At 44.0% G+C, this 16,616-nt stretch overlaps 1 protein-coding gene and 1 long non-coding RNA gene across 2 annotated transcripts in view; one reads left to right on the top strand and one right to left on the bottom strand.

The window, feature by feature from the left end:
* Positions 1-16,616, bottom strand: part of LOC146577006 (uncharacterized) — a 135,174-nt gene that overhangs the window by 97,766 nt on the left and 20,792 nt on the right. The gene's annotated exons all lie outside the window — the stretch shown is intronic.
* LOC146577007 (uncharacterized) lies at positions 4,923-6,462 on the top strand. The gene is made up of 2 exons (XR_014891401.1): positions 4,923-5,002; positions 5,328-6,462. It is a non-coding gene; the product is annotated as an uncharacterized LOC146577007 (long non-coding RNA).

The following is a 16,616-nucleotide window of genomic DNA, read 5'->3' as shown; positions in this document are numbered from 1 at the left end:
TGCACACACAGCACGCTCGTTTGTTTCAGTTCGTCAGTTGCAACAAGACAGCTTACCAACGTGTACGTAATAAGCTAATACTCCTGGGTGCTACACACTACAGTGTGCGCTGTACACCTACTTACTGGTTGTGTCGCATCAGTCTGTGTCTCTGAGTTAACTTGTGTTTCTCCTACAGCTCCGGACCGCTAAAAATGCGCGTGCTCTTTGTGAGCTCGTTCCCGGCTCGTAACCAGCGCGTTCTGCCGTCAAGGGCGATCATTGGTTAGATGTGATCATGTGACTGATGCAAGCCAGATCCTTTTATTTAGCAAAACTGTGATTAATAGTTAAATATTATTGTTGAGGGGCACAGACAGGACTCCGCACGCACACACATAAAAAAATAATAATCTTTTTTTTTTTTTTTAAAGTTGCCTCAACAAAAGGGCACCTTGGGCACCCATCAGGAAAGGGGCGGGTGCTCAAGCCCCTCTAGGCCCCCCCTCTGCACGTGCCTGCTGTTAGGTTAATTGTGCTGATCCTCGGGTTGGGGGATTTGTGTTTTTACTGGAGCGCAAAATTCAAACCAATGGAAGATGGACAACAAAAGTTCAAAGCCATCAGGTGCTCAGGTTAGAAAAAAGAGAAAAGATGCAGGTAAGCAGACGTGTGATTGGATAATGGCAGGTCATCCTGAACCAATCAGACTAAACTCCAAACAATACATTATGTTACAGATTTTAATATTAATTAGTCATTGTTACTTGTTGATTTGTCCTTTTCTCATTGTGTGACGAATTATGACGACTGTTTGGTAGCTGTTATTGTCTCTCTCTCTCTCTTCATGTGTGTTTCTCTGGTGAAACAATAGTTTTGTGTTAATGTTAGGGCTGCACGATTTTGCATAAAATGAGAATCACCATTTTTTGGCTTAGAATTGAGATCATGATTCTCTCATAACAATAAATAAATATAAAACAACAAATGTCTCACGTTTTGTTGTTGCAGCAAAATGTTGTCCTGCTTGAAATTCCGTCTCCACCGTTGCTCGACGCTGCGTGTACAGAGCAGGTAGTGCAACAATAGAAAAATAGTTGCTGGACGGCACTGTGTAGCGTTTGTCTAGGGTGTTGATCGTTTTCCTAAATCCCTCGTTTTGCACAGTGTTGATGGAGCCATATCTTTGGTCAGGTGATAAGTGATAGCCTCCGTAATGTCTTTGTGCCTGCGGGAGTTCGACGTGTATAGGGAAGCGCTGTATAAGGTTCCCGTTATTGATGTTTGGGTGGTTGACCGGGACAGATTTTCTCCTGTCACTTTCTCGTCATCCCTGACGTGCTCTCCGTTGTTTTTTCCCTGCTAATTTTAGCATCACACGGCACAGCTTCTGTATCACGTGGTATAAGGCTCCGCCCTTGGCATTTGTTGAGCAGGAAGAGTGAGCGCTTGTTTTCATGCAGAGTACGTCCCGGATCAAAATGTGAAGTTTTACAAATCCCCACTTCTTTAGTGAATATCATTTCAGTCTCAGACAACCTCGTTTCTCTTACAGAGGTTGAGTGCACCTTCTGCGGATGGCGGTACCACACAGTGTGCGTGGACTTCCCCTGCACAGAAGGCAACTACAAATGCTGTGAATGCTAAATAAAGAGAAACAAATGATCCCTGTTGTCTTTGCTTGATGATTGGTTTGAGTCTTGACAATCCACATTGCTGGCGTTGCATCTTTCAATGCCAGCAATGGCAGGTATCAGTGCTCAAAGCTTTTGTGTTTGTTTCCAACAAGTTGCCCACCTCGGGAAACAAAAATGTGTTCTTTTACTTGTCAGATGAACATATGAGACACTTTGACTCTTCAGTGCAGTGTGGAGCCTAACAAAGATCTGTTTTGTGTCCCAGCTGATCAGCAGGAGGAGGAGAGTCTGACGGAGCAGCAGAGGAACATTTTCAGCTACTTGGACTCAGCTCAGCCACTACAGAGGAAACAATGAGCTCAACACAGAAGGTGACCGACAGAGCAGGACCATATGACCAAAGATATTTATCACCATATACATTTGAACATTTGCCATAACGATGTAGCTGACGATAGAATTGACACCAGACAAAATACTTTACAGCTGCACAACTTTATTAAAAACCCATCAATGTATTTTCACTGAAACAAGCAGCTGTTGTTTATGTGCATTAAAGTTATATAAAAATGTAACAGTGCAAATGCAAATTCCTCGCTGACAGTTTAACCAAAAGGCGTTTCCAGTGGAAACTGGCCGACACATCCTGAGCATAACCATGTATAATATCCACTAAACTTCAGAAGAGGTTATACAGTCGTGGCCAAAAGGTTTGAGAATTGCATAAATATTGGAACCTGGAGAAGTTGCTGCTTAAGTTTTTATAATAGCATTTTGCCTGCACTCCAGAATGTTATGAGGAGTGATCAGATGAACTGCATCGTCCTTCTTTGCCATGAAAACGAACTTAATCCCCAAAAAGCCTTACCACTGCATTTCATTGCTGTCATCAAAGGACCTGCTGAGACCATTTCAGTGATCGTCTTCTTAACTCAGGTGAGAATGTTGGCGAGCACGAGGCTGGAGATCATCATGGCTGTATCCCGATTCAGGTTCTGCAGCTTTAAAGTCCTCAAGGGCCGCGTACTCAAAGACCGCTAAGGCCGAAGTGCGAGGCTCGTAGGCTCGTGAAATGGGACGTCTAGCCTCCGTCGCGCTGCCCAGGTTGCCTAGCAACCATGATACTAACAGCTGGAAACGTTTCATACAGCTTTGTTTGACAGAAATGAAGGAGAACATATTTAGTTCATTTGTTTCTACATGAGCTCTGTGTGATTTGATGAGTATCTGAGGCTGAGACCACAGGACTGTGAAACATGATTGTTGGGCTTCATTTCTGTGCTGAACAGTCGTTTAAGATTAGCTGTAAATAACAATTAGCTGATGTTGTTCATGAGACTAAAGTCACCTCACTGTGGTAATGTAAATATAATATGGCCAATATTATAGTTATTATATTGTTGGCATTACTAAATTTGGCTCAATGCTTACATATATGTGTAAAAAGCAAATGTAGGAGCTGTGATAACTGTGTCTGATAGAATGAAGAGTAGACTGATATATGAAATATTCCTTTATTGGGTGAGAAAATCAGACCATGTCATAACTGCTGTAAGTCACACAGAATAGATATCAGAGCCTTAAACAGGCTGACTTCTGCTAAATGGGTCGAACTGGGCAGAAAGTCTACAAACACATAACATCCTTATAGAATATGATGTAACACTATAGATCAACTTACCTCAGAATATATTAAATTCAATTTTATTTATAAGGTTATAGGTTTTATGGAGATGCCATCCTTGTGTTTTAGTGGCAAATAAAGTTGGCAGTCATCGGCATAACAATGAAATGAGATCCCATGCCTTCTAAGGATAGAACCCAGAGGCAATAGATACAGTGAAAAGAGCAGTGGCCCTAAAATTGAGCCCTGTGGGACGCCGCATGACAGAGGAGCAGAAGACGATTCATAACCGAGAAGGCTGACAGAGAAATATTATTATTATTATTATTATTATTATTATTATTATTATTATTGATTGCTTATATTTGAACAATTGTGAAACCTCACTGTGGATGTAAGAGTGAAATTATGTGGATATCTTGAATCCACTTTATTGTGTAATATTTTATGTGAGTATTTGACGGAAGACGAGCAACATCTGTTGTGGAAGCTAACGGGGTTCCTTTAGAATAAACAAACATAGGATTTATTATCACTGAATAATTCTGTATAAATCTATACAAATTATAGAAATATGTAATAGGAAACAACAAAATAATCTAAATTATAAAATAATGTGTGTGTGTGTGTGTGTGTGTGTGTGTGTGTGTGTGTGTGTGTGTGTGTGTGTGTGTGTACACAATCAGGAGGGATGGGCATGATTTTAGTGTTTGAACAGTCATGAATTATCTTTAACAGCAGGTTGGATGTAATGTGTTAGAACTACCAGCAGGTGGGGATAAGAGACCTTTAAGGTGTTTGGTGCCACGCTCCACCTTCAGGTTTAAAACTAGTGTTAATGGAGTTTGAAGGTTGAGTTTGTTCCATGACTGCATTTCACTCACTGCCTCTGTTTGTATCTCTGTCACTGCAGGACCAACATGGAGCCAGAAGTCAGCGCTCTCAGGAGGCCGACAAACCTCACAGAAGAAAGGGAGAGAAAAAACACACCTGTGACGAGTGTGGGAAGGGTTTTACTGTGAGGGCTAAACTAAAACAGCATCAGGTCATCCACACTGGAGAGAGACCGTTCAGCTGTGACTTGTGTGGAAAGTCTTTTTCCTTGAAGGGTTCCCTAAAAACACACCAACTCATCCACAGTGGAGTTAAAGCGTACAGCTGTGATCAGTGTGGCAGAGCTTTTACTCACAGTAGCCACTTACAGAGGCATCTAGTTACCCACTCTGGAATTAAGCCATACAGCTGTGACGAGTGTGGGAAGGGTTTTACTGTGAGGGCTAAACTAAAACGGCATCAGGTCATCCACACTGGAGAGAGACCGTTCAGCTGTGACTTGTGTGGAAAGTTTTTTTCCTTCAAGGATTCCCTAAAACAACACCAGCTCATCCACAGTGGAGTTAAAGCGTACAGCTGTGATCAGTGTGGCAGAGCTTTTACTCACAGTAGCCACTTACAGAGTCATCTAGTTACCCACTCTGGAATTAAGCCATACAGCTGTGACATCTGTGGAAAAACTTTCAGCCAGAGAGGGCACCGAAATAAACACCTACGCATTCACACCAGACATGATGTGTACTGCTGTGAACAGTGTGGCAAATACTTTACAACCGACGCAGACTTACAACGACACATGTTTACCCACACTGAGGAGAGACCTTATCAATGTGACCTGTGTGAGAAGACTTTTAAATCTCCACATCACCTGAGACAACACCAACAGATCCACACCAGAAAGAGACTCTACAAGTGCAGCTACTGTGAGGTATGTATTTATATTGTTATCTTGTCATTTTAGCCTGACTGTTTGGAACAACTCTGCTCATTAAACTGTGTTAGCATGTTAGCAATTCTACTGCATGGAAAAGCAGCTCTGAGTGATTATTCAGATTTTCCTTTCAGTTATGATTTTAGTATTACTGTAGTATTATGGTGGTAGTATTGTAGTTATTGCAGCCCAGTAAACTGAGTGTGTTAACTGAAACAGTCAAATGTAGTTGGATGTCTGCAGAGATGCTCTTTATTTCAGGCGACGTTCAGGATACAAATGTTGAAGGACTGACTTACACTGTCTTTGTGTCTTTGTTTAGAAGCAGAGCGACACAGATGGATCCAGTTCTCAACCCTGTCATCACTGTGGTGGTGGGAAAGACTTTCATTGTGACCTCTGTGGAAAAACTTTCAGTCAGCAAAATACCCTAAAAGTACATCAACGTAGACACACTGGAGACAAACTGAAATACTGCAAAGAATGTGGGAGAAGCTTCACCACACCAAGTGAGTTAAAACAACATGAACTGATTCACAGTGGGGTTAAAAAGCACCTCTGTGATCAGTGTGGGTCATCCTTCACCACTGCAAGGGACCTTAAATCACACAAACGAGTCCACACAGGAGAGAAACCACACAAGTGCAGACACTGTGAGAGAAGCTTCTCACAGTCAGGTAGTCGTAACCTTCATGAACGTGCACACATGGAAGGAAACTACAGCTGTGACCAGTGTGACAAGAGCTTCAGGAATCTCAGTTCATACTCTGCACACAAACGATCCCACGTTACTAATAAACTGTTTCACTGTTACCAATGTGCCCAAACATTCACCTCATTGTCTGCTCTGTGCAAACATCAGCGCGATCACTCAGGGCTGAAATCACTCCCATCACTGGATCACAGTGAATCTGAAGACACAGAAAGATCCTCTGGTTTCTGTGTCAGACTCAAAAAGCTTGAGATCAGGCTCCACAGAGTTCAGATAGAATCATTTAAACTTGTGTTGAACTGAACTGGTTGCTGGGCTGAACTTCTACATAATACAGATCTACATGGGATCTTCTTTTCTGTTGTTTTACTGAGTCAGTTTTGTCCTTTTTTCTCTGTCCTGGTTTTGCTCGTCTGTAAATGATTGAAACTCAGTCAAATAGTTCATTGTTCTCCAGCAAAACGTTTTGGAAACTCATGTTTAACCTTTAAAACTCTGACATGTTTTAGCACACAAGGCTTCATCGGGGAGTTCACTCATGATTGGACCATGAGAACAAAGGTTTTTAGTTCTTTCAAAGAGAGTCTTGGAGATGTTTGATGTTTCTGTTTTTCTGAAACCACCTGAAAGAAAAACTATTTTTCTTGCTTTATGTAGTGTGGAAGTTTTTAATGTTTCTTCATCTGTGATGTTCTTGAATGTGTTCACGTGAAGATGGTACAAATAAACTGTCCTTTCAGCTTTAGCTCCTAATTTATTCATTATTTATGGATGTAGCACAGCAGCCGTCTCTTGATTAACACATGGAGGGCTCGGGATCTGATGGTGTCGTCTCCCTAATTTGCCCACTCAGTAAATCTCACTCATGGCCAAGAAATTGAAATAAACCTTGTTTCCCTGCTGGATAGTGATCCACTGTAACTCTGCTCCTCCTTCCTGTTTAGGATTTCTGTGGCTGAAGTAAAATTCCCTCCATCCATCACTTATCCCAGCTAACCCAAAGTGAAATAAAGTTTTGCTCGTCTTAAAAAAGCATTACAATAATGGGCATTACCAATGCAAACTGAATGATACAGAAGATGAAAGAAGAGACTTTGATCAGTTAATAAAGCTCATGATCTGGATTCATTGTGGCTGCTACACAGATACTTCTGGGTCACTTCTCTCAGTTAGGAACCTTCCTCACCAAACTGACTGTTGGACCACACCCCTGGTTTCATGAGAAATTGTTTCAGCCATGATTTCTCTTCCTGTATTTCAGAGTAAAGACTGAAGTGACAAATGGAAGCATGTTTAAAAAACACAATGTGAGAGAGACGTTGAGGTCCTTAGAAGTTACCCTGGGTTTTTCTGTTACACACCTTGTTATTGGACTGATTTCTACTGCTGGACTACTCCTGCGGAGAGTATTGAGCTGTTATTGAGCTGCACATACGTTACGACCTGCTTAAGTTCGAGGTCACAGCGTCTGTAGAGCAGCTGGAACATAATGAAGTCTACAAGGTTAAAGTTTTCTCTTCAGTTATTGTTCTTTCTGCTGCTTGGTTTGATGGATCTGAGAGCTTTTGTTTTTATTATTGTTATTATAATTATCATTAATATTTTACTCTCTGGAAGCTTTAAAATAGTGTTTGTGTTTGAAAAAATTGATTTAAGAATTGAACAGAAACATCTGTCCTTCTGAAAATGGCCCAAAGGCACGGAGACAAAGTCAAAGGATGCAACCTGTAACTTTCTCTTCCTTCATGTCAGGACCATCATCCATGATTTATATAAAATGCATATAGCAACAGTAGCACTTTAGTTTGGACTTTATGATTTCTGTAACTGGAAAATATTATTTTGTTTAAAGACAGAAGTGACCGCATAGTTGCAACATCAAAGGGAAATATTAATTAATTAGCATCAAGTATATTTGTTGCTCAAGCGTTTGCACTATAACTTAAGTAGGATTATAACTTTTAAGGAAGGAAAGATTTCAGATATTTAGTTCACTGTTTCAGTTATTTTATATGAAATTAAAACATTTACGTTGGTCAAATATGATGCTCTAAATCAAATAAAAGTTTGAAAATAAATGATGTTTTTTTAAATGCTGCAACAAATGTTCACAAAAAGTAACTATAATTAAAACCAGTTAAACAAAATCAAATGTTTGAATCATGCTTAACCAAATGCCAGGCTGCAGAGCTGAACCTAAAGTATACGTAGAAAGATTTCAACATCTGAGCAGTTTTTAATGTTTTTATCACATATAAATGTCACAGCAGTGGGTCCTGGCCCAATGCTTTGTGTTTTTGGTTTTCTTTGACTCTTGTTTTTCTTGGTTTTTGTTCTTATTTATCAGGCTCTCAGTAATCTTAGTTCTCCCTCCCTCAGTGTTCATTTCAGCCTGTGTTTAGTTTCTGTTCCCGTGTCCCACGTTTCATCGTTTCATGTCGAGTCAGCCCTGTCTCTCTGTTTCCTGTGTCTCCCCAGTCAGCCCCGCCTCCCTCGGGCACTCATGTGTGATACAGAGTAATAAACCTGACTACATTTGCTACACTCTCTTTATTACCTGTTACTTTAAAATTCATACACTAATTATGTCTGCCCATCTCTCTAATGTGAAGGTCAAAGGTCAACATCCCAGTGACATAAGAATAATCCCAAAGGGGCAAAGGCAGCGGTTAATTTAGCACATTTAGCATTAAGGGTACAGCAAGGATATACTTTTACTTATTGTGGCAGGGGTGTGGTCTCTGGCCTGCTGCAGTGGAGGCTGGTGGCGGGACGTTGGACGGCACAGGTGAGGGTGATGGAGCTCATGACTCTCCCCTTAATAGTGACGGAGGAGACTGGCGTGGGGAAGCGTGTAGTGGAGGAAGCCGAGGAGAGAGCTGGTTTCTGGCTACAAAGACGGCGTCAAACCAGAAAAGATTGCTCGTGGTCAAATGTCAAAGGAGCTTGCAAAGAAAAGCGTCTGGACTTCTTTAAGTTACTTGAAGACGTTTCACCTCTCATCCGAGAAGCTTCTTCAGTTCTAAGGTCAAATGGTGGAGAGTCCCAGATATAAACCTAGTGGGAGTGACCCCCCACAGAGGGACAAAAGGACCCCCTGATGATCCTCTAATCGCCTGAGCCAAGGTGTGAAACTGGGTGTGGGTCCCAATCAGCCAGAGTTTCGGGTGAGTTCATTGTGAAACCTGGCCCCACCTTATCATGCGAATTCCTGAGATCAGATGGCCCAGGATGTGAGTGGGCGTTAAGGCGTCTGGGAAGGGATCTCAAAACTGGATTATTGATGGCAGAGAGTTGGTTTCGTAAACCCCGCCTCTGTTCAAAGATGGTCGCTCACAGTGGACATAGATGCTTCTTTCACTCCTCTTTCAAACCATCTGTCCTCTCTGTCCAAAATGTGAACATTGGCATCCTCGAAGGAGTGACCTTTGACCTTAAGATGCAGATGGACTGCTGAGTCTTGTCCTGTGGAGGTGGCTCTTCTGTGTTGTGCCATGCGCTTGTGAAGTCGCTGTTTGGTCTCTCCAATGTAGAGGTCTGGGCATTCCTCGCTGCACTGTACAGCATACACCACATTGTTAAGTCTGTGTTTTGGCGTTTTATCTTTCGGGTGAACCAGTTTTTGTCTGAGCGTGTTGCTGGGTCTGAAATACACCGGGATGTCATGCTTGGAGAAAACTCTCCTGAGTTTTTCTGATACACCGGCTACATAGGGGATGACAATGTTGTTGCGTCTGTCCTTCTTATCCTCCCTCGCTGGTGTCTGATCTTCTTTTCTGTGCCTCTTTGCTGACAGTAGAGCTGGGCGATATGAGATTTTTTCATATCACGATATGTTTTTTTCATTTCAGGCGATAACGATATCTATCACGATATAAGCCAAATAACTATATTTGTAAGATTTAAATGTGCCGTTGCTCACAAGTAAAATGTGAAATAATCAGCAGCTTGTTTTTATTTAAATATTTATTTCCCATAATAAGTTCAACAGGGTAGATGTACTTAAGGAACATGAGACTTTTTCAGATAAATAAAGGCAAATATTGCAAACTACACAAAAGGCAGCCGCTAAAGCGTTTAAGTTTCAAAATAGAACAAACGAAACAGACTAAACTGTCAATTCCACTTAGAAACAAAATATTAATTCTAAAAATAAATCTTAGTTTGTTTTACAGAAGAACAGACAAAAATGACTAACTTTTGTCAATATCAAATAAACTGAGAACTAAAAGGAAATTCTCAATCTCTCCTTGTTGTATAGCTTAGCTTTTCAAACAGTTTTAACAGTTACTTTAGTCTGACAAAAGCCGAATGACGAATTAGCGCTTCCAGTCAGAGACTGAGGCTACGTCCACACGTACACGGGTGTTTTTGAAAACGGAGATTTTCCGTTTTCGTTTTAAAAAATAATCCCGTCCACACATAAAGGCAGAAATGAAGGAAAACGCTGCTATGAACATGCCAAAGCAGCAGGTGGCGCTAGATTCCTAACCGTGCAGAAATGTTGGCCAATCAGAAGTCTAGAAGCCTCGGTGGGAAAAAGTAAACAAAGCTGGGGCATAGAAGCAGAACCGAGTCGTATGTGTGGAGGGACAGTAACGTTGTGTATATGTAAGCATTTAAACACTGCAGAGAGTAGAATTAACAGTATTGTAGAAATTCATTTCACCGAAACAATAACGTGGCGCACAGTGTGACGCATGCACCAGTTTATTGTATTTCCAGACTTGCTTTCGGCACAATTTACAGTGCACGCTACTCTGTTTTTTGTCAGACTTGAAATAGCCGAAATACCTTCACACTATGGAACTTCTGTGGCTCTTCTGTTCGACAATTTCTCCGGCATTGGAACCATCATCTGTTTTCTCTTCGGTCACGCTCGGTTGAATTTTCTAGTCGGCACACTCATTTCCTCCATTACCCGCTGGCTGCTTCCCAAACAAACACACGTGCGGCTTGGCACTTGTGCTGTACGTAACAAGTAACGTGACGTGACGCTGCGGCTGTGATTGGTTCGGCTCTGCGCTACTTAATTTGGATTGGCTGACCCTTTTTTTTTTTTTTTTTTTAAGAGGACAAGAGCGGCGAGGTCTATCGCGATAGCTTAATTTCTCTATCGAGTAAAAGTTATATCGCGATACATATCGTTATCGTTCTATCGCCCAGCTCTAGCTGACAGAGGCTCCTTTGACTACGATGACCTGGATGACTGAGAACCTTCACAGACACTTGTGGTCAAATAATGTGTTGTGCAGCACGCAGGACAGACAGCGCACAATGTGCTTTGAAGTAGCAGCCAAGAAAGGTGTAATTTAAGTCTACGAGCAGTGAACACCCGTGTGCACACCTGTGTGGATCAGCGCGCTTGTATTCAAATGGTTTCCACATGTAATGGTCTGCAAGAGGATGTAGCGAGCCATAGCCCCGTCCCCCAGGGCATGAAACAGGCATGGAGGAGATCCAGGCCCCAGAGTGCGAGAGCCCAAGGAGGACAACCGGAGGGGCATCTGTGCCACCCTCATGGGAAGGGCTGAGGATCCCCAGACGAGGCGTCACCCAGTAGCCACCGAGCAGAAGCTAGAGGGGGCTTCACCAGCGTGCCCAACGGCTCCGCCGGCAGCCGGCTGTGCCAGAGTGAACCGAGCCGCAGGCCCAGAGGCCGGAGGCCCGAGGGCCCCCCACACCCCGGAGGAGGCCTGACCGAGCAACAGGCGCCAGGCCCCGCCAGGTAGCCACCGGGAGTGAGCCGGTACATACCTGAGCGCCCAGCCCCGGACACCAAGAACCACCAATGCACCGACCCCTGAGGGCATCAGTCACCAACAGGGAGTGTGGTGAGGGGAGATAGGCCTTGGAGGGCCTGGGAGTTCCCAGAGAGGTGGAGTCTAAGACCCGACCTGACATATAGACACAGACAAACAGGCACACACAGACACAAACATGCGTTCCCACCCTCATGCACACATATACAAACACTCAGCACTCACCCAACGTAAGGACTGACATAAATGGACATGTACACACAATCACACTCCCCAAACATACTCTATACCCCGGGTCCAGGTACCCTCGCCCCCAGAGGGGGAAGCAGAACCCAGACCCAAGAGATGTTACCCTTCCCCCCGGGGTGGAGGCAAGCAGACCGTCCCAGGCTCCGCAGCAGCAGGGAGGCCAATCGGACAGCCAACATCTCCTCCCAGCCCCCCCGCCCCGATGGCTAGCAGAGAACGGGGGTGTGTGAAGACCCCATACCTCCCTCCTCCCGCTCATGTGTAGTGTTGCTGCGTGTTGCTCTAAAGTGCATTTAAAACTAAAAAATGGTGCTGCTGCCAGAGAGCAGCAGGTGTTAGCATGGCCCCTCCCGAGAACCCTCAATGTCTACATGGATTTAAAATTGAGAGGTGGGCACCAGCGCCAGAGGTAGGTTTGAGTACACAGACCGTCCACTGGACGCCGTTAACGTGCCCACCCTCAAGGCCCTATATATATGTGTGTGTTATGAGAGTGTAAGTAATGTGGATGTCTAAGTTGTGAGATAAAATTGAGGCACAGGTGGCCAGAAGGGGACGGGGGGGGGGGGGGGGGATGTCTCACCTGCACTCCTGTGACACACCCGCACCCCAAGGCCCTACCTGTATGGGTGAGTGTGGTGGAGCGGGAAGAGGGAGGTAGCCGGGGATGGGGAGGAAAAGGAGGGAGGGGAGGATGCCCCTCCCTAGGGCCAGCTCCCCCGCTGACCCCAGTAGGCACCCCCGTCCTCTGGTACCCACCAAGGCAAGGGAGCCCAGGTCCATCCAGACCGCGGCCTACGGTAGCACTGCCAAGCCCCACAGGACCCGGGGCAGCCCACCCTACCCACCGCAGAGGAAACTGTACCCACCCCAAAATGAACATATTTCAAGTAAACAGCTGGACTGATCAGGTCCAAACACAGAGTGATAAACTTGTCAAACAGCTGTCATATCTTTATATAGAAGCTCTTTATAAATGCTGCTCACTGCAGTCTGTTTACTAATAATGTCAAAGTGTTAGAAACACAGAAACATCAGAATGGTCTTTGTTCACAGAAACCTGTCTGGGATCCTTTGTTGTTCTTTTGATGCAGAGTTACATTATAAATATAAAGAGTTATTTCAGAGTCTCATCAGTTTTCCTGCATGTCTTTATTTAACACATCAGCAGGGCTGAAGCTCTCATGTTAAACACACACTGATCTATGGACACGTTCATGTGTTTCTAACAGAACCAGGCTGTTATCAGCCTGCACTAACATTATGTCACACACACTGAATGTAACAGTGACAGTTTACATCATCACACAATCAGCTGTGATTGTTTCACTGTCATCAAACGAGTCAACAGGAAGTAGAATCAATAGAAACCAATCATTTACTGACAGCATGTCTGATGGAAATAAGTGCAGATTATGTATGAAGTCTAACTGCACACAGTAACTGTGTTACAATAAGGACTTAACAGCGCCCTCTGCTGGAGTGTTTCAGTACTGCGTTAACTAGAATACACCACCTCCTCCTCACACCACCTGCTACAGCTCTACTCTTCTATGACTACAGTCATCCACAGCACTGATGTGAGGTCACATGGTTCATATGTAAGGAGCACAGCTGACCTCAGGTCAGTTTAATGACTGTGAGCAGCAGCTGTGTTATTGTCACTGTGACAGGGAGACACTCTCAGACACAGCGCTCATGTCAGCTTGTTCTCATGCAGGAGGATCAGGAGCTCCATGTTTGTCTTTCTGTTTGAATCATGATGTGTTTGTGCCATCAGAGTCTGTCATGAGTACTCAGGGTTTCACAGCAGCTCTTCTGGATGCTGACGAGGACTCCAACCTCATGTTTCACCTCTCTGAGCTTCTGATGTCTGTGAACACTCGTGTTTCTTCTCTGGGCTCATCTGGACAAAAACACCTTTCTGTGTTTGGCTGCAGCCTCATTCTGACTGACAGGAAGTGTGTTATCCATGAGCTGCACTTCTGTGAGGAAGTTTCCTGCTGTGTTTCCTGTCTGTGGACAAACACGAGTGTTCCAGCTGAGGACTTGGTTCCTTCCACCTGTCCATACAGGACATCACGCTGTCTGCAGCTCTGTAAATGCAGCTCCAGGTCCTTCCACGTGCTGCTCTGTATTTGTGCAGTTTGTAGTGTGTCCTGGGAAACGTAGCACACATGGTGTTCTTCTGCTGTTTCCTCCTTTCACTGAGTGTGAAACACTGACGCTGTGCTGTTGTTCACAGAGGGGAGCTGATTCTAGCTGCAGCTGGACTCTGTCATCTAACTGAATGTGTTGGTGCTGATCACGGGGCTCTGAGGGGGGAGCAGCAGGAGGACTCTGGATGCTGACGTCAGTGTATCTGTGGAAGCTCCCACAGCGTGTCTGTCATTCAATATTGTGCTGTATATTGTATCTATGCAAAGATGAACAGACTGTGTGTTCACTGGTCTCTGTGCTGCAGCTCTGATGTCATCATCACTCCCTCCTCCACCCTCAGCAGTCCCAGCATGCTGCTGTGGTGCACCCCACCCTCACTCTACACCTGAGCCACAGACCACACCCTCCACCTCAATATACACCACAGTTTTCTCTGCTGTGGAAATGAGATCAGGAGGAAATCATCATTATTATTATTTAATAAACGCTCACATTAATGTGGGCTTATTTGTTTCATATTAGAAACATTAGTTGAGTGTTTTTAGTATAAAATGGTCAAAGTCCCTCTTTTTGCTCCTCCCCTCACCTGTGGATGGGCGGTGCTGTTACCGTGGTGACAGCTTGGATGTGTTTCAGTCCTGCCTGGTTATCACTGCAGGAATCTTTCACATTTATTACAGGTAATAACTCTGATTTTTCTGTGTATTATGAACCAAATGTATCCTGATACACACAGAGATGGATGAGCAGAGGTTTTTTTTGCAGTTTATGTAGTTACTATGGACTTAATGCATACATATTATTAAAATTAGGGCTATAACAGTTGTATTGATGTATAGCAACTTGAAATGCTCCCACAAATGGCTCCACAGCATGTAAAAATATAACAAAAGCTCTGGCGGACTTGGTTCTGTGGTCAGTCTTAAAGGGTGAAGTTCAACTCTGTAATCTTCACTGTGTCACAGAGTTCAGTGAGTCCCGTTATTCACAGTATCAATCAGATCATCAGAGAACAGCTGATCAGCAATCAGTGGTGCCAACAGCGCCTCCTGTGGTGAGAGGATGCAATAATGCAATGTAGCATTTTTCCACTCAACACTTGCAGTCATGGAAACTGTCTGTTGGATCTGTGTGACGTTGCTTTCTTGGTTAGAGTTCCTCACAAATGTCCAGATGATTCTTCTAATGAGGCGTCGACCATGTTTGCAGCTCTTTGGAAGAAAACGTCGCCCTTTGCCATCCTTACTTTTCTTTGACTTCTTCAAATGCAGCTGAACTCCAGCTGGTATTTTCTTGGACTTTGCAGCTGTTTCTGGTCATCAGTTCATTCCTGCAAACCTCTGAAGCTGAACAACAATGATGCTGCATTGCTGGCTGATCCCAAAAGGTTGATTCTGTTCATCTGGACGTTTTCAGAAACGTTTGCTCACTGATCAGGTGACTTCTTCAGTCTCAGCTGACTGCAGCTTTACAAGCTTACAAACAGCACATTTGCACAATGACTGAAAGCAGCAGCACCTGATATATATGATACTAATATAATACATATACATATATAATCCATACTAATGATGAAGGAACTGAGCTCACAGTCCATTGTTCATTCAGTGAACTACTCAGTTTATTTTGGGCCTCAGAAATGCTCACTCTGTTTGTACATCACTGTCAGCAATAGACTCATTCTGCTGTGTGGACAGGAACACATGTGACATCACTTCCTGTTTGTTTGTGACTGAAGAAGTTTACAAGGAATCATTTAGAAGAGTTTCAAACATCAACTGATTGAATCCATGAATCTGAAAACGTGTTTGTGAGTGAAAGAGACAGACATGTACAGACTGAACTATCTGTTCAACAGTCAGAGTGTTTCTGTAACAGGAGACACTCTTTACACTCCACTCAGCACAGGGACACTGAGGAACCAGGAGACCTGAACCTAAACCCAGGATAAAGAGTTTGAGTGAATGTGGTGTTGAAGGTGTGGAGGTGGATCAGAGTGTCAGAGGAGACTCTGTAGAAGGACAGAGTGCCAGCAGGACAGTCCACATACACTGCTGCTCTGTTAGAGACAGAGGAGGAGGAGGAGGAGGAGGAGGAGGAGGAGGAGGAGATGGATGTGTAGCTGTTATTGTGACAGACATGACGAGGACCATCACCAGTGCAGTACAGACTCCAGGACTGATCATTGTATCCAAACAAACAGTCATCACTGCCTCCTTTCCTTCTGATGCTTCTGTAACTCACTGATATAGAAACGTTTCCTCTCCACTCGACCTCCCAGTAACAGCGACCAGTCAGACCATTTCTACACAGCAGCTGAGGACGAACATCAAATCTGTCTGGATGATCAGGATATGACTGAACCTCCTCCACACGTGTCACCTTCCTGTTGTTGTCAGACAGTTGGAGCTTTGTGTTCACTGTGTTTGTGTCGATTGTGAGTTGACAGGAATCTGATGGAGAGAACAAACACAATCCAGCTGCAGTTATTGATCCATCATCTGTTCATTGATTGACACTTTGATGATGACTCCTGACATGATGAAGATGGTTGAATGTGTGCTGCTTTGTTTTCATGAATCCCATTAAAAACACACTTACACTTCCTCAGACCTGGTCTCAACCATCGGACTCCAGCAGGCTCCACCCTGAAAGGAGGAGGGGGGTCAGAGCAGCACAGTCAGCATGCACACATGGACATTACATGGCTCTCACACACACACTGTTA

The sequence above is a fragment of the Mchenga conophoros genome, linkage group LG3 (genome assembly GCF_057382185.1).
Source record: "Mchenga conophoros isolate Kocher_MC1m ecotype Shallow Benthic linkage group LG3, M_conophoros_male_GT1.1, whole genome shotgun sequence".
Lineage (NCBI taxonomy): Eukaryota > Metazoa > Chordata > Actinopteri > Cichliformes > Cichlidae > Mchenga > Mchenga conophoros.
The sequence above is the reverse complement of the archived record's forward strand: the minus strand, read 5'-3'. Positions and strand labels throughout refer to the sequence as shown.